The following is a 22577-nucleotide window of genomic DNA, read 5'->3' as shown; positions in this document are numbered from 1 at the left end:
ACTTAGAAAATTTTCAGCAAAAAGCAGGCAATGATATCCCATGGAAGGAAATTCGAGTTACTGGTAAGTACGGTTAAAATTACTTTTCAGGGTCAGTACTGAGCTCCAAGATGCAGCACTGAGGTCTCTCCTGATAACAGGTGAGTAAATCAGAATTCGTTGTTCGGCTGATTTTAGATGAATATTTTAAAGTTCCAAAACTCCACACCACTTAGAAGAATTTCCAAGTGAAACCACTCAATGTTAGCCTATGGAAGAAAAGTGAGTTATCGGCTTTTAGGTAAGTACTCGACTGGCAGAGTTATGGTTCTGGGCATAGACTCAGGGGTCTCCCAGGGGAGTCCCAGCCTACTTGCCAAGCCTTAAACTCCCCTTTTATTACATATAATTTACACCTAAGGTAGGCCCTAGGTAGTCCTAGGTGCATGATGCTATGTAAGTAAAAAATAAGATATGTACTTTGGTGGTTCGCGTGTCCTGTAAGTACCAAACAGTCTATTTCATTTTTCACTACTGTGAGGTCTACCCCTCTCATAGGTTAGCTCTGTGTATTCCCCTATACTTTTTATTTGGTAATTCCATATCGGAGAGGAGTAGCTTTATTTATTTATTGAAAATCCTACTTACTGGTGAGGTTGGATTTAACTTTACTATTTTAGAAATGCCACTTTTAGAGAGTGAACATTTCTCTGCACTTACTGCTCTATTTGCCTGAAACCTGGCCCCAATACACGTCTGGATTGGGCTGGGTTACAGCAAAATTTGTGCCTTCCCTCTAGAGAGCCACAACACAGGTCACTCAACTGCACCTGGGGGGTGAGCTCCGCTCTCCCTTCACCCCCAATAGGTTCAAGAACGATAATTTATGTAAGTAAATACATTATAGCTACAGCTTATAATCATGCGAGTTTAAATCATTTGTTGTTAGATGGTTTAAATATTTGAAAGGATCTGTTTTTAATAGACATTTTACAAAAACCACTGGTACATTTGCTAATTCTGTAAAATTAACACCCAACTGCCGTGACATTGCCAACCACAATGCCGTGACTCGGATTCGAACTGAGGTTGCTGCGGCCACAACGCAGAGTACTAACCACTATACGATCACGGCGAGCTACTTGGGCTCAACGACATACAGTGACATGGAGAATTTATAATTCGGAACACTCAGGGCTGTTCCTGTGATAGGCTGGATGTATTCATTGCTTCCTCATTCCTCATTCAGAGGCTGCGTCTCCTCAGTGGTTGATAGGCTGAAACCGTTTCCTGGCCGCCTGCTTGTGAAATGCCAGGAGTCAAAGATCACACAATACACTTGCGGACCTGTGATGGGACACCAATGCAGAGAAACCCACCTGGCACAGACCTTCTATTCTGTCTATTAGACCTGCATCTTCCCTGCACCTTTCAAGCCATTTGTATGTGAAGCAAGAAAGAGTTAGAGAGTGATCCATCTACACTTTTATAGGGAGGATGTCGCCGTGAGCTCCTCCCAGCTAATCACACGAACAGCAGAAAAGCAAGATAATACACAGTTGAGGGGAGGGCTGCATGGTTATGTTTTTGAGTAAATATTGAAACTGACCTCAGTGGCTCATTAGCAGAGCTGCGGCTAATGACTGGTGCCAAATCATGATGAAGCAAGCACCATGGCTCGTAGGGGACCCACAACACGCTTTTCTTAGCTCACTGAATTAAAGTATAAACTTCCGCCGTGTGTGAGTGGTAAAGGCTTGTTAATATGGTTCCTTTTCCAATTCAAGTCTGACAACAAGAGGCAGGAACCACGTGGCTTCGGAAGCTCAGGAAAGTAGCCACCAATCACAGAGAAAGAGAGAACTGGCAGTATGAGAGGTGGAGAAAACAGAAGCGGGAGCAAGGAGCTCAAATGAGATTGATGGCGTTTAAATAGAGCGCGTAAAGGAACAGTTACACAGCTAAGAAATGGGAAAGACAGACTAGGGAAAAAAACACAGAAAGAGCCTGTAGATGAATTCTCTTCCTGGGACAGCAGGTTAAGAGAAATTACACATGGGGAGGTTAAGCATGTAACACGGGGGAGAATAAAAAAGAAAATGCAGTTTTATGAAGTGTGTTTGCCAATCCAGCCAGCACTTTTGTTCTATTTCTCTCTTTGCGTCTTTTATTGGTAAAGTAACTTTCAAGTTCATGCGTAGGTATGAATGAGAGAGCAACGGTATAATAATTTGAAGCGTTTACACCAGTGCTAAGGTAGGAATGAGGTGTAGCAAAGACATGAAAGAGGTAGCGATAAATATGTGGAGAGGCAATAGTGACACAAAAATAAGCCACCTATTTATAAAACTGAAATGGAAGAAATACTAAAGGTTAACTTCTGAAATTGTAGCCGATAATAAAAAGATTCTCGTTGTTGGCAGGATTCGAACCTGCGCGGGGATACCCCAATTGATTTCTAGTCCATCGCCTTAACCACTCGGCCACAACAACTTGCTGTAAGCTGCCTACAAATATTTTGTTTGAAAGTTTTGAAGTTTTCCCACACCAAAGTACTAATATTCTGCAATGCGCTTTTTAAAAACAATGTTTTTTTCATCATGCACGTTCTGTCCTAAAAATAAAAATTGCATGAGTATATCTCTGGATCTGTAAAAGGATACGCTTGCATTCAAACTCTCTTGTGGCACTCAAGTTTTTTGGACCCTGTTGCACTCTGTTTTTGCGCTGCTTTTAGTCTACGACCCATATTACAGAAGTCAACCATCTCTGAGTATTTGGGACTCCTTTGTAAGTGCCTTATCTTTAATCCTTGAAAAGCTCTATAATAAAGGGGTCTGTCAAAGATTGCTTGAATGGAAGATAAAAGAAGGCCCACTTGTCTCACCAAATGCAGTAGAGAAACCTGATGTTTTACTCATGTTATCCTTAGTTCAGTTTTTGTTAGACCTGGCATCCTTAAGGTGGCCTACCAGCAACCTTTTTGCTTTTCACCTCACGTTTTGCTGTATCTTTATGTTGGCCGTAGGACTCTAATCACTTTATCACTACTGTGAGAAAGTGGCTCTGTATATACTGTTCCCAAATAGGTACAGTGTGCACAGAGTCCCCAGTCCCCAGAGGTTTGGCAGAGGCTAAAGTTAGATATAACCTTACTCTCTAAAGTGGTAGCTTGCCGAGCAGTAAGGCAGTATCAGAGTACAGTGTAAAACATTTGTTGTACACACTCAGTCAGCAAATGGTCTCACACACTCAAGAACTGAACACTAGGCCATTGGTTTGCATAAAAAAGATATTGTTGTTTTACTTGAGAACCAACAATAGGTATCAAAATATACTTTCTCAGAGTGAGATGCTTTAGTTAAATACTTTGCAATAGGCAATTGACTTTTGCAGGTCATAGTTACAGGTTATTACTATAGGCAACACAATTTGAATCACAATAATACATTGAGCTCAATGGGAATTTTAAGTTATATGCAATTAATTACTTTCAGGAATACTTTTCTAAATCGAGGACTGGATCCTAGATTCAGTCCTGGGACAGTTCTTGGAAACAAGTGAGTAAATTCGTTTTAGTTACTGTTGTGATTTTTAAGCAATATTTTGCTATTTTAAAAGTTGACACTTAGAAACTTTTGCTGATCAAATTACCAATGTTATCCTATGGAAGGAAATTCACTTAGCAGGTAAGTGGGGTTATGGTTACTTTTTCTAGGTCAGTGTTGGATCCTAGATCCAGCACTACTGTACCACCTGTAAGCAGTTGAGAAACTACGTTTAAGTTATACAGGCGATTTTTAAGGAATATTTACATGTTTGCAAAATCGACACTTAGAAGAAATTTCACAGAAAAACAGTCAATGGTTTCCTATGGAAGAAAATTCAAGTTACGGGTAAAGTACGTTCTCGTTACTTTTGTAATCCAGTGCTGGGCTCCTAGGCTCAGTACTGGGACATCTATCTAAAACAGGTAAACAATTACGTTTTCACAGTTGGTACGATTTTTAAAGAATATTTGTAAGTTTCAAAAATCGACACTTAGAAAATTTTCAGCGAAAAGCAGGCAATGATATCCCATGGAAGGAAATTCGAGTTACTGGTAAGTACGGTTAAAATTACTTTTCAGGGTCAGTACTGAGCTCCAAGATGCAGCACTGAGGTCTCTCCTGATAACAGGTGAGTAAATCAGAATTCGTTGTTCGGCTGATTTTAGATGAATATTTTAAAGTTCCAAAACTCCACACCACTTAGAAGAATTTCCAAGTGAAACCACTCAATGTTAGCCTATGGAAGAAAAGTGAGTTATCGGCTTTTAGGTAAGTACTCGACTGGCAGAGTTATGGTTCTGGGCATAGACTCAGGGGTCTCCCAGGGGAGTCCCAGCCTACTTGCCAAGCCTTAAACTCCCCTTTTATTACATATAATTTACACCTAAGGTAGGCCCTAGGTAGTCCTAGGTGCATGATGCTATGTAAGTAAAAAATAAGATATGTACTTTGGTGGTTCGCGTGTCCTGTAAGTAGCAAACAGTCTATTTCATTTTTCACTACTGTGAGGTCTACCCCTCTCATAGGTTAGCTCTGTGTATTCCCCTATACTTTTTATTTGGTAATTCCATATCGGAGAGGAGTAGCTTTATTTATTTATTGAAAATCCTACTTACTGGTGAGGTTGGATTTAACTTTACTATTTTAGAAATGCCACTTTTAGAGAGTGAACATTTCTCTGCACTTACTGCTCTATTTGCCTGAAACCTGGCCCCAATACACGTCTGGATTGGGCTGGGTGACAGCAAAATTTGTGCCTTCCCTCTAGAGAGCCACAACACAGGTCACTCAACTGCACCTGGGGGGTGAGCTCCGCTCTCCCTTCACCCCCAATAGGTTCAAGAACGATAATTTATGTAAGTAAATACATTATAGCTACAGCTTATAATCATGCGAGTTTAAATCATTTGTTGTTAGATGGTTTAAATATTTGAAAGGATCTGTTTTTAATAGACATTTTACAAAAACCACTGGTACATTTGCTAATTCTGTAAAATTAACACCCAACTGCCGTGACATTGCCAACCACAATGCCTTGACTCGGATTCGAACCGAGGTTGCTGCGGCCACAACGTAGAGTACTAACCACTATACGATCACGGCGAGCTACTTGGGCTCAACGACATACAATGACATGGAGAATTTATAATTCGGAACACTCAGGGCTGTTCCTGTGATAGGCTGGATGTATTCATTGCTTCCTCATTCCTCATTCAGAGGCTGCGTCTCCTCAGTGGTTGATAGGCTGAAACCGTTTCCTGGCCGCCTGCTTGTGAAATGCCAGGAGTCAAAGATCACACAATACACTTGCGGACCTGTGATGGGACACCAATGCAGAGAAACCCACCTGGCACAGACCTTCTATTCTGTCTATTAGACCTGCATCTTCCCTGCACCTTTCAAGCCATTTGTATGTGAAGCAAGAAAGAGTTAGAGAGTGATCCATCTACACTTTTATAGGGAGGATGTCGCCGTGAGCTCCTCCCAGCTAATCACACGAACAGCAGAAAACCAAGATAATACACAGTTGAGGGGAGGGCTGCATGGTTATGTTTTTGAGTAAATATTGAAACTGACCTCAGTGGCTCATTAGCAGAGCTGCGGCTAATGACTGGTGCCAAATCATGATGGAGCAAGCACCATGGCTCGTAGGGGACCCACAACACGCTTTTCTTAGCTCACTGAATTAAAGTATAAACTTCCACCGTGTGTGAGTGGTAAAGGCTTGTTAATATGGTTCCTTTTCCAATTCAAGTCTGACAACAAGGGGCAGGAACCACGTGGCTTCGGAAGCTCAGGAAAGTAGCCACCAATCACAGAGAAAGAGAGAACTGGCAGTATGAGAGGTGGAGAAAACAGAAGCGGGAGCAAGGAGCTCAAATGAGATTGATGGCGTTTAAATAGAGCGCATAAAGGAACAGTTACACAGCTAAGAAATGGGAAAGACAGACTAGGGAAAAAAACACAGAAAGAGCCTGTAGATGAATTCTCTTCCTGGGACAGCAGGTTAAGAGAAATTACACATGGGGAGGTTAAGCATGTAACACGAGGGAGAATAAAAAAGAAAATGCAGTTTTATGAAGTGTGTTTGCCAATCCAGCCAGCACTTTTGTTCTATTTCTCTCTTTGCGTCTTTTATTGGTAAAGTAACTTTCAAGTGCATGCGCAGGTATGAATGAGAGAGCAACGGTATAATAATTTGAAGCGTTTACACCAGTGCTAAAGTAGGAATGAGGTGTAGCAAAGACATGAAAGAGGTAGCGATAACAAATATGTGGAGAGGCAATAGTGACACAAAAATAAGCCACCTATTTATAAAACTGAAATGGAAGAAATACTAAAGGTTAACTTCTGAAATTGTAGCCGATAATAAAAAGATTCTCGTTGTTGGCAGGATTCGAACCTGCGCGGGGATTCCCCAATGGATTTCTAGTCCATCGCCTTACCCACTCGGCCACAACAACTTGCTGTAAGCTGCATACAAATATTTTGTTTGAAAGTTTTGAAGTTTTCCCACATCAAAGTACTAATATTCTGCAATGCGCTTTTTAAAAACAATGTTTTTTTCATCATGCACGTTCTGTCCTAAAAATAAAAATTGCATGAGTATATCTCTGGATCTGTAAAAGGATACGCTTGCATTCAAACTCTCTTGTGGCACTCAAGTTTTTTGGACCCCGTTGCACTCTGTTTTTGCGCTGCTTTTAGTCGACGACCCATATTACAGAAGTCAACCATCTCTGAGTATTTGGGACTCCTTTGTAAGTGCCTTATCTTTAATCCTTGAAAAGCTCTATAATAAAGGGGTCTGTCAAAGATTGCTTGAATGGAAGATAAAAGAAGGCCCACTTGTCTCACCAAATGCAGTAGAGAAACCTGATGTTTTACTCATGTTATCCTTAGTTCAGTTTTTGTTAGACCTGGCATCCTTAAGGTGGCCTACCAGCAACCTTTTTGCTTTTCACCTCACGTTTTGCTGTATCTTTATGTTGGCCGTAGGACTCTAATCACTTTATCACTACTGTGAGAAAGTGGCTCTGTATATACTGTTCCCAAATAGGTACAGTGTGCACAGAGTCCCCAGTCCCCAGAGGTTTGGCAGAGGCTAAAGTTAGATATAACCTTACTCTCTAAAGTGGTAGCTTGCCGAGCAGTAAGGCAGTATCAGAGTACAGTGTAAAACATTTGTTGTACACACTCAGTCAGCAAATGGTCTCACACACTCAAGAACTGAACACTAGGCCATTGGTTTGCATAAAAAAGATATTGTTGTTTTATTTGAGAACCACTAATAGGTATCAAAATATACTTTCTCAGAGTGAGGTGCTTTAGATAAATACTTTGCAATAGGCAATTGACTTTTGCAGGTCATAGTTACAGTTTATTACAATAGGCAACACAATTTGAATCACAATAATACATTGAGCTCAATGGGAATTTTAAGTTATATGCAATTAATTACTTTCAGGAATACTTTTCTAAATCCAGGACTGGATCCTAGATTCAGTCCTGGGACAGTTCTTGGAAACAAGTGAGTAAATTCGTTTTAGTTACTGTTGTGATTTTTAAGCAATATTTTGCTATTTTAAAAGTTGACACTTAGAAACTTTTGCTGATCAAATTACCAATGTTATCCTATGGAAGGAAATTCACTTAGCAGGTAAGTGGGGTTATGGTTACTTTTTCTAGGTCAGTGTTGGATCCTAGATCCAGCACTACTGTACCACCTGTAAGCAGTTGAGAAACTACGTTTAAGTTATACAGGCGATTTTTAAGGAATATTTACATGTTTGCAAAATCGACACTTAGAAGAAATTTCACAGAAAAACAGTCAATGGTTTCCTATGGAAGAAAATTCAAGTTACGGGTAAAGTACGTTCTCGTTACTTTTGTAATCCAGTGCTGGGCTCCTAGGCTCAGTACTGGGACATCTATCTAAAACAGGTAAACAATTACGTTTTCACAGTTGGTACGATTTTTAAAGAATATTTGTAAGTTTCAAAAATCGACACTTAGAAAATTTTCAGCAAAAAGCAGGCAATGATATCCCATGGAAGGAAATTCGAGTTACTGGTAAGTACGGTTAAAATTACTTTTCAGGGTCAGTACTGAGCTCCAAGATGCAGCACTGAGGTCTCTCCTGATAACAGGTGAGTAAATCAGAATTCGTTGTTCGGCTGATTTTAGATGAATATTTTAAAGTTCCAAAACTCCACACCACTTAGAAGAATTTCCAAGTGAAACCACTCAATGTTAGCCTATGGAAGAAAAGTGAGTTATCGGCTTTTAGGTAAGTACTCGACTGGCAGAGTTATGGTTCTGGGCATAGACTCAGGGGTCTCCCAGGGGAGTCCCAGCCTACTTGCCAAGCCTTAAACTCCCCTTTTATTACATATAATTTACACCTAAGGTAGGCCCTAGGTAGTCCTAGGTGCATGATGCTATGTAAGTAAAAAATAAGATATGTACTTTGGTGGTTCGCGTGTCCTGTAAGTAGCAAACAGTCTATTTCATTTTTCACTACTGTGAGGTCTACCCCTCTCATAGGTTAGCTCTGTGTATTCCCCTATACTTTTTATTTGGTAATTCCATATCGGAGAGGAGTAGCTTTATTTATTTATTGAAAATCCTACTTACTGGTGAGGTTGGATTTAACTTTACTATTTTAGAAATGCCACTTTTAGAGAGTGAACATTTCTCTGCACTTACTGCTCTATTTGCCTGAAACCTGGCCCCAATACACGTCTGGATTGGGCTGGGTGACAGCAAAATTTGTGCCTTCCCTCTAGAGAGCCACAACACAGGTCACTCAACTGCACCTGGGGGGTGAGCTCCGCTATCCCTTCACCCCCAATAGGTTCAAGAACGATAATTTATGTAAGTAAATACATTATAGCTACAGCTTATAATCATGCGAGTTTAAATCATTTGTTGTTAGATGGTTTAAATATTTGAAAGGATCTGTTTTTAATAGACATTTTACAAAAACCACTGGTACATTTGCTAATTCTGTAAAATTAACACCCAACTGCCGTGACATTGCCAACCACAATGCCGTGACTCGGATTCGAACTGAGGTTGCTGCGGCCACAACGCAGAGTACTAACCACTATACGATCACAGCGAGCTACTTGGGCTCAACGACATACAGTGACATGGAGAATTTATAATTCGGAACACTCAGGGCTGTTCCTGTGATAGGCTGGATGTATTCATTGCTTCCTCATTCCTCATTCAGAGGCTGCGTCTCCTCAGTGGTTGATAGGCTGAAACCGTTTCCTGGCCGCCTGCTTGTGAAATGCCAGGAGTCAAAGATCACACAATACACTTGCGGACCTGTGATGGGACACCAATGCAGAGAAACCCACCTGGCACAGACCTTCTATTCTGTCTATTAGACCTGCATCTTCCCTGCACCTTTCAAGCCATTTGTATGTGAAGCAAGAAAGAGTTAGAGAGTGATCCATCTACACTTTTATAGGGAGGATGTCGCCGTGAGCTCCTCCCAGCTAATCACACGAACAGCAGAAAAGCAAGATAATACACAGTTGAGGGGAGGGCTGCATGGTTATGTTTTTGAGTAAATATTGAAACTGACCTCAGTGGCTCATTAGCAGAGCTGCGGCTAATGACTGGTGCCAAATCATGATGAAGCAAGCACCATGGCTCGTAGGGGACCCACAACACGCTTTTCTTAGCTCACTGAATTAAAGTATAAACTTCCGCCGTGTGTGAGTGGTAAAGGCTTGTTAATATGGTTCCTTTTCCAATTCAAGTCTGACAACAAGAGGCAGGAACCACGTGGCTTCGGAAGCTCAGGAAAGTAGCCACCAATCACAGAGAAAGAGAGAACTGGCAGTATGAGAGGTGGAGAAAACAGAAGCGGGAGCAAGGAGCTCAAATGAGATTGATGGCGTTTAAATAGAGCGCGTAAAGGAACAGTTACACAGCTAAGAAATGGGAAAGACAGACTAGGGAAAAAAACACAGAAAGAGCCTGTAGATGAATTCTCTTCCTGGGACAGCAGGTTAAGAGAAATTACACATGGGGAGGTTAAGCATGTAACACGGGGGAGAATAAAAAAGAAAATGCAGTTTTATGAAGTGTGTTTGCCAATCCAGCCAGCACTTTTGTTCTATTTCTCTCTTTGCGTCTTTTATTGGTAAAGTAACTTTCAAGTGCATGCGCAGGTATGAATGAGAGAGCAACGGTATAATAATTTGAAGCGTTTACACCAGTGCTAAAGTAGGAATGAGGTGTAGCAAAGACATGAAAGAGGTAGCGATAACAAATATGTGGAGAGGCAATAGTGACACAAAAATAAGCCACCTATTTATAAAACTGAAATGGAAGAAATACTAAAGGTTAACTTCTGAAATTGTAGCCGATAATAAAAAGATTCTCGTTGTTGGCAGGATTCGAACCTGCGCGGGGATACCCCAATGGATTTCTAGTCCATCGCCTTAACCACTCTGCCACAACAACTTGCTGTAAGCTGCCTACAAATATTTTGTTTGAAAGTTTTGAAGTTTTCCCACATCAAAGTACTAATATTCTGCAATGCGCTTTTTAAAAACAATGTTTTTTTCATCATGCACGTTCTGTCCTAAAAATAAAAATTGCATGAGTATATCTCTGGATCTGTAAAAGGATACGCTTGCATTCAAACTCTCTTGTGGCACTCAAGTTTTTTGGACCCTGTTGCACTCTGTTTTTGCGCTGCTTTTAGTCTACGACCCATATTACAGAAGTCAACCATCTCTGAGTATTTGGGACTCCTTTGTAAGTGCCTTATCTTTAATCCTTGAAAAGCTCTATAATAAAGGGGTCTGTCAAAGATTGCTTGAATGGAAGATAAAAGAAGGCCCACTTGTCTCACCAAATGCAGTAGAGAAACCTGATGTTTTACTCATGTTATCCTTAGTTCAGTTTTTGTTAGACCTGGCATCCTTAAGGTGGCCTACCAGCAACCTTTTTGCTTTTCACCTCACGTTTTGCTGTATCTTTATGTTGGCCGTAGGACTCTAATCACTTTATCACTACTGTGAGAAAGTGGCTCTGTATATACTGTTCCCAAATAGGTACAGTGTGCACAGAGTCCCCAGTCCCCAGAGGTTTGGCAGAGGCTAAAGTTAGATATAACCTTACTCTCTAAAGTGGTAGCTTGCCGAGCAGTAAGGCAGTATCAGAGTACAGTGTAAAACATTTGTTGTACACACTCAGTCAGCAAATGGTCTCACACACTCAAGAACTGAACACTAGGCCATTGGTTTGCATAAAAAAGATATTGTTGTTTTACTTGAGAACCAACAATAGGTATCAAAATATACTTTCTCAGAGTGAGATGCTTTAGTTAAATACTTTGCAATAGGCAATTGACTTTTGCAGGTCATAGTTACAGTTTATTACAATAGGCAACACAATTTGAATCACAATAATACATTGAGCTCAATGGGAATTTTAAGTTATATGCAATTAATTACTTTCAGGAATACTTTTCTAAATCCAGGACTGGATCCTAGATTCAGTCCTGGGACAGTTCTTGGAAACAAGTGAGTAAATTTGTTTTAGTTACTGTTGTGATTTTTAAGCAATATTTTGCTATTTTAAAAGTTGACACTTAGAAACTTTTGCTGATCAAATTACCAATGTTATCCTATGGAAGGAAATTCACTTAGCAGGTAAGTGGGGTTATGGTTACTTTTTCTAGGTCAGTGTTGGATCCTAGATCCAGCACTACTGTACCACCTGTAAGCAGTTGAGAAACTACGTTTAAGTTATACAGGCGATTTTTAAGGAATATTTACATGTTTGCAAAATCGACACTTAGAAGAAATTTCACAGAAAAACAGTCAATGGTTTCCTATGGAAGAAAATTCAAGTTACGGGTAAAGTACGTTCTCGTTACTTTTGTAATCCAGTGCTGGGCTCCTAGGCTCAGTACTGGGACATCTATCTAAAACAGGTAAACAATTACGTTTTCACAGTTGGTACGATTTTTAAAGAATATTTGTAAGTTTCAAAAATCTACACTTAGAACATTTTCAGCGAAAAGCAGGCAATGATATCCCATGGAAGGAAATTCGAGTTACTGGTAAGTACGGTTAAAATTACTTTTCAGGGTCAGTACTGAGCTCCAAGATGCAGCACTGAGGTCTCTCCTGATAACAGGTGAGTAAATCAGAATTCGTTGTTCGGCTGATTTTAGATGAATATTTTAAAGTTCCAAAACTCCACACCACTTAGAAGAATTTCCAAGTGAAACCACTCAATGTTAGCCTATGGAAGAAAAGTGAGTTATCGGCTTTTAGGTAAGTACTCGACTGGCAGAGTTATGGTTCTGGGCACAGACTCAGGGGTCTCCCAGGGGAGTCCCAGCCTACTTGCCAAGCCTTAAACTCCCCTTTTATTACATATAATTTACACCTAAGGTAGGCCCTAGGTAGTCCTAGGTGCATGATGCTATGTAAGTAAAAAATTAGATATGTACTTTGGTGGTTCGCGTGTCCTGTAAGTAGCAAACAGTCTATTTCATTTTTCACTACTGTGAGGTCTACCCCTCTCATAGGTTAGCTCTGTGTATTCCCCTATACTTTTTATTTGGTAATTCCATATCGGAGAGGAGTAGCTTTATTTATTTATTGAAAATCCTACTTACTGGTGAGGTTGGATTTAACTTTACTATTTTAGAAATGCCACTTTTAGAGAGTGAACATTTCTCTGCACTTACTGCTCTATTTGCCTGAAACCTGGCCCCAATACACGTCTGGATTGGGCTGGGTGACAGCAAAATTTGTGCCTTCCCTCTAGAGAGCCACAACACAGGTCACTCAACTGCACCTGGGGGGTGAGCTCCGCTCTCCCTTCACCCCCAATAGGTTCAAGAACGATAATTTATGTAAGTAAATACATTATAGCTACAGCTTATAATCATGCGAGTTTAAATCATTTGTTGTTAGATGGTTTAAATATTTGAAAGGATCTGTTTTTAATAGACATTTTACAAAAACCACTGGTACATTTGCTAATTCTGTAAAATTAACACCCAACTGCCGTGACATTGCCAACCACAATGCCTTGACTCGGATTCGAACCGAGGTTGCTGCGGCCACAACGTAGAGTACTAACCACTATACGATCACGGCGAGCTACTTGGGCTCAACGACATACAATGACATGGAGAATTTATAATTCGGAACACTCAGGGCTGTTCCTGTGATAGGCTGGATGTATTCATTGCTTCCTCATTCCTCATTCAGAGGCTGCGTCTCCTCAGTGGTTGATAGGCTGAAACCGTTTCCTGGCCGCCTGCTTGTGAAATGCCAGGAGTCAAAGATCACACAATACACTTGCGGACCTGTGATGGGACACCAATGCAGAGAAACCCACCTGGCACAGACCTTCTATTCTGTCTATTAGACCTGCATCTTCCCTGCACCTTTCAAGCCATTTGTATGTGAAGCAAGAAAGAGTTAGAGAGTGATCCATCTACACTTTTATAGGGAGGATGTCGCCGTGAGCTCCTCCCAGCTAATCACACGAACAGCAGAAAACCAAGATAATACACAGTTGAGGGGAGGGCTGCATGGTTATGTTTTTGAGTAAATATTGAAACTGACCTCAGTGGCTCATTAGCAGAGCTGCGGCTAATGACTGGTGCCAAATCATGATGGAGCAAGCACCATGGCTCGTAGGGGACCCACAACACGCTTTTCTTAGCTCACTGAATTAAAGTATAAACTTCCACCGTGTGTGAGTGGTAAAGGCTTGTTAATATGGTTCCTTTTCCAATTCAAGTCTGACAACAAGTGGCAGGAACCACGTGGCTTCGGAAGCTCAGGAAAGTAGCCACCAATCACAGAGAAAGAGAGAACTGGCAGTATGAGAGGTGGAGAAAACAGAAGCGGGAGCAAGGAGCTCAAATGAGATTGATGGCGTTTAAATAGAGCGCATAAAGGAACAGTTACACAGCTAAGAAATGGGAAAGACAGACTAGGGAAAAAAACACAGAAAGAGCCTGTAGATGAATTCTCTTCCTGGGACAGCAGGTTAAGAGAAATTACACATGGGGAGGTTAAGCATGTAACACGAGGGAGAATAAAAAAGAAAATGCAGTTTTATGAAGTGTGTTTGCCAATCCAGCCAGCACTTTTGTTCTATTTCTCTCTTTGCGTCTTTTATTGGTAAAGTAACTTTCAAGTGCATGCGCAGGTATGAATGAGAGAGCAACGGTATAATAATTTGAAGCGTTTACACCAGTGCTAAAGTAGGAATGAGGTGTAGCAAAGACATGAAAGAGGTAGCGATAACAAATATGTGGAGAGGCAATAGTGACACAAAAATAAGCCACCTATTTATAAAACTGAAATGGAAGAAATACTAAAGGTTAACTTCTGAAATTGTAGCCGATAATAAAAAGATTCTCGTTGTTGGCAGGATTCGAACCTGCGCGGGGATACCCCAATGGATTTCTAGTCCATCGCCTTACCCACTCGGCCACAACAACTTGCTGTAAGCTGCATACAAATATTTTGTTTGAAAGTTTTGAAGTTTTCCCACATCAAAGTACTAATATTCTGCAATGCGCTTTTTAAAAACAATGTTTTTTTCATCATGCACGTTCTGTCCTAAAAATAAAAATTGCATGAGTATATCTCTGGATCTGTAAAAGGATACGCTTGCATTCAAACTCTCTTGTGGCACTCAAGTTTTTTGGACCCCGTTGCACTCTGTTTTTGCGCTGCTTTTAGTCGACGACCCATATTACAGAAGTCAACCATCTCTGAGTATTTGGGACTCCTTTGTAAGTGCCTTATCTTTAATCCTTGAAAAGCTCTATAATAAAGGGGTCTGTCAAAGATTGCTTGAATGGAAGATAAAAGAAGGCCCACTTGTCTCACCAAATGCAGTAGAGAAACCTGATGTTTTACTCATGTTATCCTTAGTTCAGTTTTTGTTAGACCTGGCATCCTTAAGGTGGCCTACCAGCAACCTTTTTGCTTTTCACCTCACGTTTTGCTGTATCTTTATGTTGGCCGTAGGACTCTAATCACTTTATCACTACTGTGAGAAAGTGGCTCTGTATATACTGTTCCCAAATAGGTACAGTGTGCACAGAGTCCCCAGTCCCCAGAGGTTTGGCAGAGGCTAAAGTTAGATATAACCTTACTCTCTAAAGTGGTAGCTTGCCGAGCAGTAAGGCAGTATCAGAGTACAGTGTAAAACATTTGTTGTACACACTCAGTCAGCAAATGGTCTCACACACTCAAGAACTGAACACTAGGCCATTGGTTTGCATAAAAAAGATATTGTTGTTTTATTTGAGAACCACTAATAGGTATCAAAATATACTTTCTCAGAGTGAGGTGCTTTAGATAAATACTTTGCAATAGGCAATTGACTTTTGCAGGTCATAGTTACAGTTTATTACAATAGGCAACACAATTTGAATCACAATAATACATTGAGCTCAATGGGAATTTTAAGTTATATGCAATTAATTACTTTCAGGAATACTTTTCTAAATCCAGGACTGGATCCTAGATTCAGTCCTGGGACAGTTCTTGGAAACAAGTGAGTAAATTCGTTTTAGTTACTGTTGTGATTTTTAAGCAATATTTTGCTATTTTAAAAGTTGACACTTAGAAACTTTTGCTGATCAAATTACCAATGTTATCCTATGGAAGGAAATTCACTTAGCAGGTAAGTGGGGTTATGGTTACTTTTTCTAGGTCAGTGTTGGATCCTAGATCCAGCACTACTGTACCACCTGTAAGCAGTTGAGAAACTACGTTTAAGTTATACAGGCGATTTTTAAGGAATATTTACATGTTTGCAAAATCGACACTTAGAAGAAATTTCACAGAAAAACAGTCAATGGTTTCCTATGGAAGAAAATTCAAGTTACGGGTAAAGTACGTTCTCGTTACTTTTGTAATCCAGTGCTGGGCTCCTAGGCTCAGTACTGGGACATCTATCTAAAACAGGTAAACAATTACGTTTTCACAGTTGGTACGATTTTTAAAGAATATTTGTAAGTTTCAAAAATCGACACTTAGAAAATTTTCAGCAAAAAGCAGGCAATGATATCCCATGGAAGGAAATTCGAGTTACTGGTAAGTACGGTTAAAATTACTTTTCAGGGTCAGTACTGAGCTCCAAGATGCAGCACTGAGGTCTCTCCTGATAACAGGTGAGTAAATCAGAATTCGTTGTTCGGCTGATTTTAGATGAATATTTTAAAGTTCCAAAACTCCACACCACTTAGAAGAATTTCCAAGTGAAACCACTCAATGTTAGCCTATGGAAGAAAAGTGAGTTATCGGCTTTTAGGTAAGTACTCGACTGGCAGAGTTATGGTTCTGGGCATAGACTCAGGGGTCTCCCAGGGGAGTCCCAGCCTACTTGCCAAGCCTTAAACTCCCCTTTTATTACATATAATTTACACCTAAGGTAGGCCCTAGGTAGTCCTAGGTGCATGATGCTATGTAAGTAAAAAATAAGATATGTACTTTGGTGGTTCGCGTGTCCTGTAAGTAGCAAACAGTCTATTTCATTTTTCACTACTGTGAGGTCTACCCCTCTCATAGGTTAGCTCTGTGTATTCCCCTATACTTTTTATTTGGTAATTCCATATCGGAGAGGAGTAGCTTTATTTATTTATTGAAAATCCTACTTACTGGTGAGGTTGGATTTAACTTTACTATTTTAGAAATGCCACTTTTAGAGAGTGAACATTTCTCTGCACTTACTGCTCTATTTGCCTGAAACCTGGCCCCAATACACGTCTGGATTGGGCTGGGTGACAGCAAAATTTGTGCCTTCCCTCTAGAGAGCCACAACACAGGTCACTCAACTGCACCTGGGGGGTGAGCTCCGCTATCCCTTCACCCCCAATAGGTTCAAGAACGATAATTTATGTAAGTAAATACATTATAGCTACAGCTTATAATCATGCGAGTTTAAATCATTTGTTGTTAGATGGTTTAAATATTTGAAAGGATCTGTTTTTAATAGACATTTTACAAAAACCACTGGTACATTTGCTAATTCTGTAAAATTAACACCCAACTGCCGTGACATTGCCAACCACAATGCCGTGACTCGGATTCGAACTGAGGTTGCTGCGGCCACAACGCAGAGTACTAACCACTATACGATCACAGCGAGCTACTTGGGCTCAACGACATACAGTGACATGGAGAATTTATAATTCGGAACACTCAGGGCTGTTCCTGTGATAGGCTGGATGTATTCATTGCTTCCTCATTCCTCATTCAGAGGCTGCGTCTCCTCAGTGGTTGATAGGCTGAAACCGTTTCCTGGCCGCCTGCTTGTGAAATGCCAGGAGTCAAAGATCACACAATACACTTGCGGACCTGTGATGGGACACCAATGCAGAGAAACCCACCTGGCACAGACCTTCTATTCTGTCTATTAGACCTGCATCTTCCCTGCACCTTTCAAGCCATTTGTATGTGAAGCAAGAAAGAGTTAGAGAGTGATCCATCTACACTTTTATAGGGAGGATGTCGCCGTGAGCTCCTCCCAGCTAATCACACGAACAGCAGAAAAGCAAGATAATACACAGTTGAGGGGAGGGCTGCATGGTTATGTTTTTGAGTAAATATTGAAACTGACCTCAGTGGCTCATTAGCAGAGCTGCGGCTAATGACTGGTGCCAAATCATGATGAAGCAAGCACCATGGCTCGTAGGGGACCCACAACACGCTTTTCTTAGCTCACTGAATTAAAGTATAAACTTCCGCCGTGTGTGAGTGGTAAAGGCTTGTTAATATGGTTCCTTTTCCAATTCAAGTCTGACAACAAGAGGCAGGAACCACGTGGCTTCGGAAGCTCAGGAAAGTAGCCACCAATCACAGAGAAAGAGAGAACTGGCAGTATGAGAGGTGGAGAAAACAGAAGCGGGAGCAAGGAGCTCAAATGAGATTGATGGCGTTTAAATAGAGCGCGTAAAGGAACAGTTACACAGCTAAGAAATGGGAAAGACAGACTAGGGAAAAAAACACAGAAAGAGCCTGTAGATGAATTCTCTTCCTGGGACAGCAGGTTAAGAGAAATTACACATGGGGAGGTTAAGCATGTAACACGGGGGAGAATAAAAAAGAAAATGCAGTTTTATGAAGTGTGTTTGCCAATCCAGCCAGCACTTTTGTTCTATTTCTCTCTTTGCGTCTTTTATTGGTAAAGTAACTTTCAAGTGCATGCGCAGGTATGAATGAGAGAGCAACGGTATAATAATTTGAAGCGTTTACACCAGTGCTAAAGTAGGAATGAGGTGTAGCAAAGACATGAAAGAGGTAGCGATAACAAATATGTGGAGAGGCAATAGTGACACAAAAATAAGCCACCTATTTATAAAACTGAAATGGAAGAAATACTAAAGGTTAACTTCTGAAATTGTAGCCGATAATAAAAAGATTCTCGTTGTTGGCAGGATTCGAACCTGCGCGGGGATACCCCAATGGATTTCTAGTCCATCGCCTTAACCACTCTGCCACAACAACTTGCTGTAAGCTGCCTACAAATATTTTGTTTGAAAGTTTTGAAGTTTTCCCACATCAAAGTACTAATATTCTGCAATGCGCTTTTTAAAAACAATGTTTTTTTCATCATGCACGTTCTGTCCTAAAAATAAAAATTGCATGAGTATATCTCTGGATCTGTAAAAGGATACGCTTGCATTCAAACTCTCTTGTGGCACTCAAGTTTTTTGGACCCTGTTGCACTCTGTTTTTGCGCTGCTTTTAGTCTACGACCCATATTACAGAAGTCAACCATCTCTGAGTATTTGGGACTCCTTTGTAAGTGCCTTATCTTTAATCCTTGAAAAGCTCTATAATAAAGGGGTCTGTCAAAGATTGCTTGAATGGAAGATAAAAGAAGGCCCACTTGTCTCACCAAATGCAGTAGAGAAACCTGATGTTTTACTCATGTTATCCTTAGTTCAGTTTTTGTTAGACCTGGCATCCTTAAGGTGGCCTACCAGCAACCTTTTTGCTTTTCACCTCACGTTTTGCTGTATCTTTATGTTGGCCGTAGGACTCTAATCACTTTATCACTACTGTGAGAAAGTGGCTCTGTATATACTGTTCCCAAATAGGTACAGTGTGCACAGAGTCCCCAGTCCCCAGAGGTTTGGCAGAGGCTAAAGTTAGATATAACCTTACTCTCTAAAGTGGTAGCTTGCCGAGCAGTAAGGCAGTATCAGAGTACAGTGTAAAACATTTGTTGTACACACTCAGTCAGCAAATGGTCTCACACACTCAAGAACTGAACACTAGGCCATTGGTTTGCATAAAAAAGATATTGTTGTTTTACTTGAGAACCAACAATAGGTATCAAAATATACTTTCTCAGAGTGAGATGCTTTAGTTAAATACTTTGCAATAGGCAATTGACTTTTGCAGGTCATAGTTACAGTTTATTACAATAGGCAACACAATTTGAATCACAATAATACATTGAGCTCAATGGGAATTTTAAGTTATATGCAATTAATTACTTTCAGGAATACTTTTCTAAATCCAGGACTGGATCCTAGATTCAGTCCTGGGACAGTTCTTGGAAACAAGTGAGTAAATTTGTTTTAGTTACTGTTGTGATTTTTAAGCAATATTTTGCTATTTTAAAAGTTGACACTTAGAAACTTTTGCTGATCAAATTACCAATGTTATCCTATGGAAGGAAATTCACTTAGCAGGTAAGTGGGGTTATGGTTACTTTTTCTAGGTCAGTGTTGGATCCTAGATCCAGCACTACTGTACCACCTGTAAGCAGTTGAGAAACTACGTTTAAGTTATACAGGCGATTTTTAAGGAATATTTACATGTTTGCAAAATCGACACTTAGAAGAAATTTCACAGAAAAACAGTCAATGGTTTCCTATGGAAGAAAATTCAAGTTACGGGTAAAGTACGTTCTCGTTACTTTTGTAATCCAGTGCTGGGCTCCTAGGCTCAGTACTGGGACATCTATCTAAAACAGGTAAACAATTACGTTTTCACAGTTGGTACGATTTTTAAAGAATATTTGTAAGTTTCAAAAATCTACACTTAGAACATTTTCAGCGAAAAGCAGGCAATGATATCCCATGGAAGGAAATTCGAGTTACTGGTAAGTACGGTTAAAATTACTTTTCAGGGTCAGTACTGAGCTCCAAGATGCAGCACTGAGGTCTCTCCTGATAACAGGTGAGTAAATCAGAATTCGTTGTTCGGCTGATTTTAGATGAATATTTTAAAGTTCCAAAACTCCACACCACTTAGAAGAATTTCCAAGTGAAACCACTCAATGTTAGCCTATGGAAGAAAAGTGAGTTATCGGCTTTTAGGTAAGTACTCGACTGGCAGAGTTATGGTTCTGGGCACAGACTCAGGGGTCTCCCAGGGGAGTCCCAGCCTACTTGCCAAGCCTTAAACTCCCCTTTTATTACATATAATTTACACCTAAGGTAGGCCCTAGGTAGTCCTAGGTGCATGATGCTATGTAAGTAAAAAATTAGATATGTACTTTGGTGGTTCGCGTGTCCTGTAAGTAGCAAACAGTCTATTTCATTTTTCACTACTGTGAGGACTACCCCTCTCATAGGTTAGCTCTGTGTATTCCCCTATACTTTTTATTTGGTAATTCCATATCGGAGAGGAGTAGCTTTATTTATTTATTGAAAATCCTACTTACTGGTGAGGTTGGATTTAACTTTACTATTTTAGAAATGCCACTTTTAGAGAGTGAACATTTCTCTGCACTTACTGCTCTATTTGCCTGAAACCTGGCCCCAATACACGTCTGGATTGGGCTGGGTGACAGCAAAATTTGTGCCTTCCCTCTAGAGAGCCACAACACAGGTCACTCAACTGCACCTCGGGGGTGAGCTCCGCTCTCCCTTCACCCCCAATAGGTTCAAGAACGATAATTTATGTAAGTAAATACATTATAGCTACAGCTTATAATCATGCGAGTTTAAATCATTTGTTGTTAGATGGTTTAAATATTTGAAAGGATCTGTTTTTAATAGACATTTTACAAAAACCACTGGTACATTTGCTAATTCTGTAAAATTAACACCCAACTGCCGTGACATTGCCAACCACAATGCCGTGACTCGGATTCGAACTGAGGTTGCTGCGGCCACAACGCAGAGTACTAACCACTATACGATCACAGCGAGCTACTTGGGCTCAACGACATACAGTGACATGGAGAATTTATAATTCGGAACACTCAGGGCTGTTCCTGTGATAGGCTGGATGTATTCATTGCTTCCTCATTCCTCATTCAGAGGCTGCGTCTCCTCAGTGGTTGATAGGCTGAAACCGTTTCCTGGCCGCCTGCTTGTGAAATGCCAGGAGTCAAAGATCACACAATACACTTGCGGACCTGTGATGGGACACCAATGCAGAGAAACCCACCTGGCACAGACCTTCTATTCTGTCTATTAGACCTGCATCTTCCCTGCACCTTTCAAGCCATTTGTATGTGAAGCAAGAAAGAGTTAGAGAGTGATCCATCTACACTTTTATAGGGAGGATGTCGCCGTGAGCTCCTCCCAGCTAATCACACGAACAGCAGAAAAGCAAGATAATACACAGTTGAGGGGAGGGCTGCATGGTTATGTTTTTGAGTAAATATTGAAACTGACCTCAGTGGCTCATTAGCAGAGCTGCGGCTAATGACTGGTGCCAAATCATGATGAAGCAAGCACCATGGCTCGTAGGGGACCCACAACACGCTTTTCTTAGCTCACTGAATTAAAGTATAAACTTCCGCCGTGTGTGAGTGGTAAAGGCTTGTTAATATGGTTCCTTTTCCAATTCAAGTCTGACAACAAGAGGCAGGAACCACGTGGCTTCGGAAGCTCAGGAAAGTAGCCACCAATCACAGAGAAAGAGAGAACTGGCAGTATGAGAGGTGGAGAAAACAGAAGCGGGAGCAAGGAGCTCAAATGAGATTGATGGCGTTTAAATAGAGCGCGTAAAGGAACAGTTACACAGCTAAGAAATGGGAAAGACAGACTAGGGAAAAAAACACAGAAAGAGCCTGTAGATGAATTCTCTTCCTGGGACAGCAGGTTAAGAGAAATTACACATGGGGAGGTTAAGCATGTAACACGGGGGAGAATAAAAAAGAAAATGCAGTTTTATGAAGTGTGTTTGCCAATCCAGCCAGCACTTTTGTTCTATTTCTCTCTTTGCGTCTTTTATTGGTAAAGTAACTTTCAAGTGCATGCGCAGGTATGAATGAGAGAGCAACGGTATAATAATTTGAAGCGTTTACACCAGTGCTAAAGTAGGAATGAGGTGTAGCAAAGACATGAAAGAGGTAGCGATAACAAATATGTGGAGAGGCAATAGTGACACAAAAATAAGCCACCTATTTATAAAACTGAAATGGAAGAAATACTAAAGGTTAACTTCTGAAATTGTAGCCGATAATAAAAAGATTCTCGTTGTTGGCAGGATTCGAACCTGCGCGGGGATACCCCAATGGATTTCTAGTCCATCGCCTTAACCACTCTGCCACAACAAC

The 22577-nt window shown here is 40.6% G+C and overlaps 6 non-coding genes across 6 annotated transcripts; all 6 read right to left on the bottom strand.

Annotated features, from left to right (window-relative positions):
• Positions 1-2390: 2390 nt before the first annotated feature.
• On the bottom strand, positions 2391-2472 carry TRNAS-AGA (transfer RNA serine (anticodon AGA)). Its single transcript has one exon. It is a non-coding gene; the product is annotated as a tRNA-Ser (tRNA).
• Positions 2473-6411: 3939 nt separating this feature from the next.
• On the bottom strand, positions 6412-6493 carry TRNAS-AGA (transfer RNA serine (anticodon AGA)). Its single transcript has one exon. It is a non-coding gene; the product is annotated as a tRNA-Ser (tRNA).
• Positions 6494-10432: 3939 nt separating this feature from the next.
• Positions 10433-10514, bottom strand: TRNAS-AGA (transfer RNA serine (anticodon AGA)). The gene has a single exon. It is a non-coding gene; the product is annotated as a tRNA-Ser (tRNA).
• Positions 10515-14453: 3939 nt separating this feature from the next.
• TRNAS-AGA (transfer RNA serine (anticodon AGA)) lies at positions 14454-14535 on the bottom strand. Its single transcript has one exon. It is a non-coding gene; the product is annotated as a tRNA-Ser (tRNA).
• Positions 14536-18474: 3939 nt separating this feature from the next.
• TRNAS-AGA (transfer RNA serine (anticodon AGA)) lies at positions 18475-18556 on the bottom strand. Its single transcript has one exon. It is a non-coding gene; the product is annotated as a tRNA-Ser (tRNA).
• Positions 18557-22495: 3939 nt separating this feature from the next.
• Positions 22496-22577, bottom strand: TRNAS-AGA (transfer RNA serine (anticodon AGA)). Its single transcript has one exon. It is a non-coding gene; the product is annotated as a tRNA-Ser (tRNA).

Source organism: Triturus cristatus, chromosome 12 (assembly GCF_964204655.1).
Source record: "Triturus cristatus chromosome 12, aTriCri1.1, whole genome shotgun sequence".
Classification (NCBI taxonomy): Eukaryota; Metazoa; Chordata; class Amphibia; order Caudata; family Salamandridae; genus Triturus; species Triturus cristatus.
This window is presented reverse-complemented; position numbering and strand designations above follow the sequence as displayed.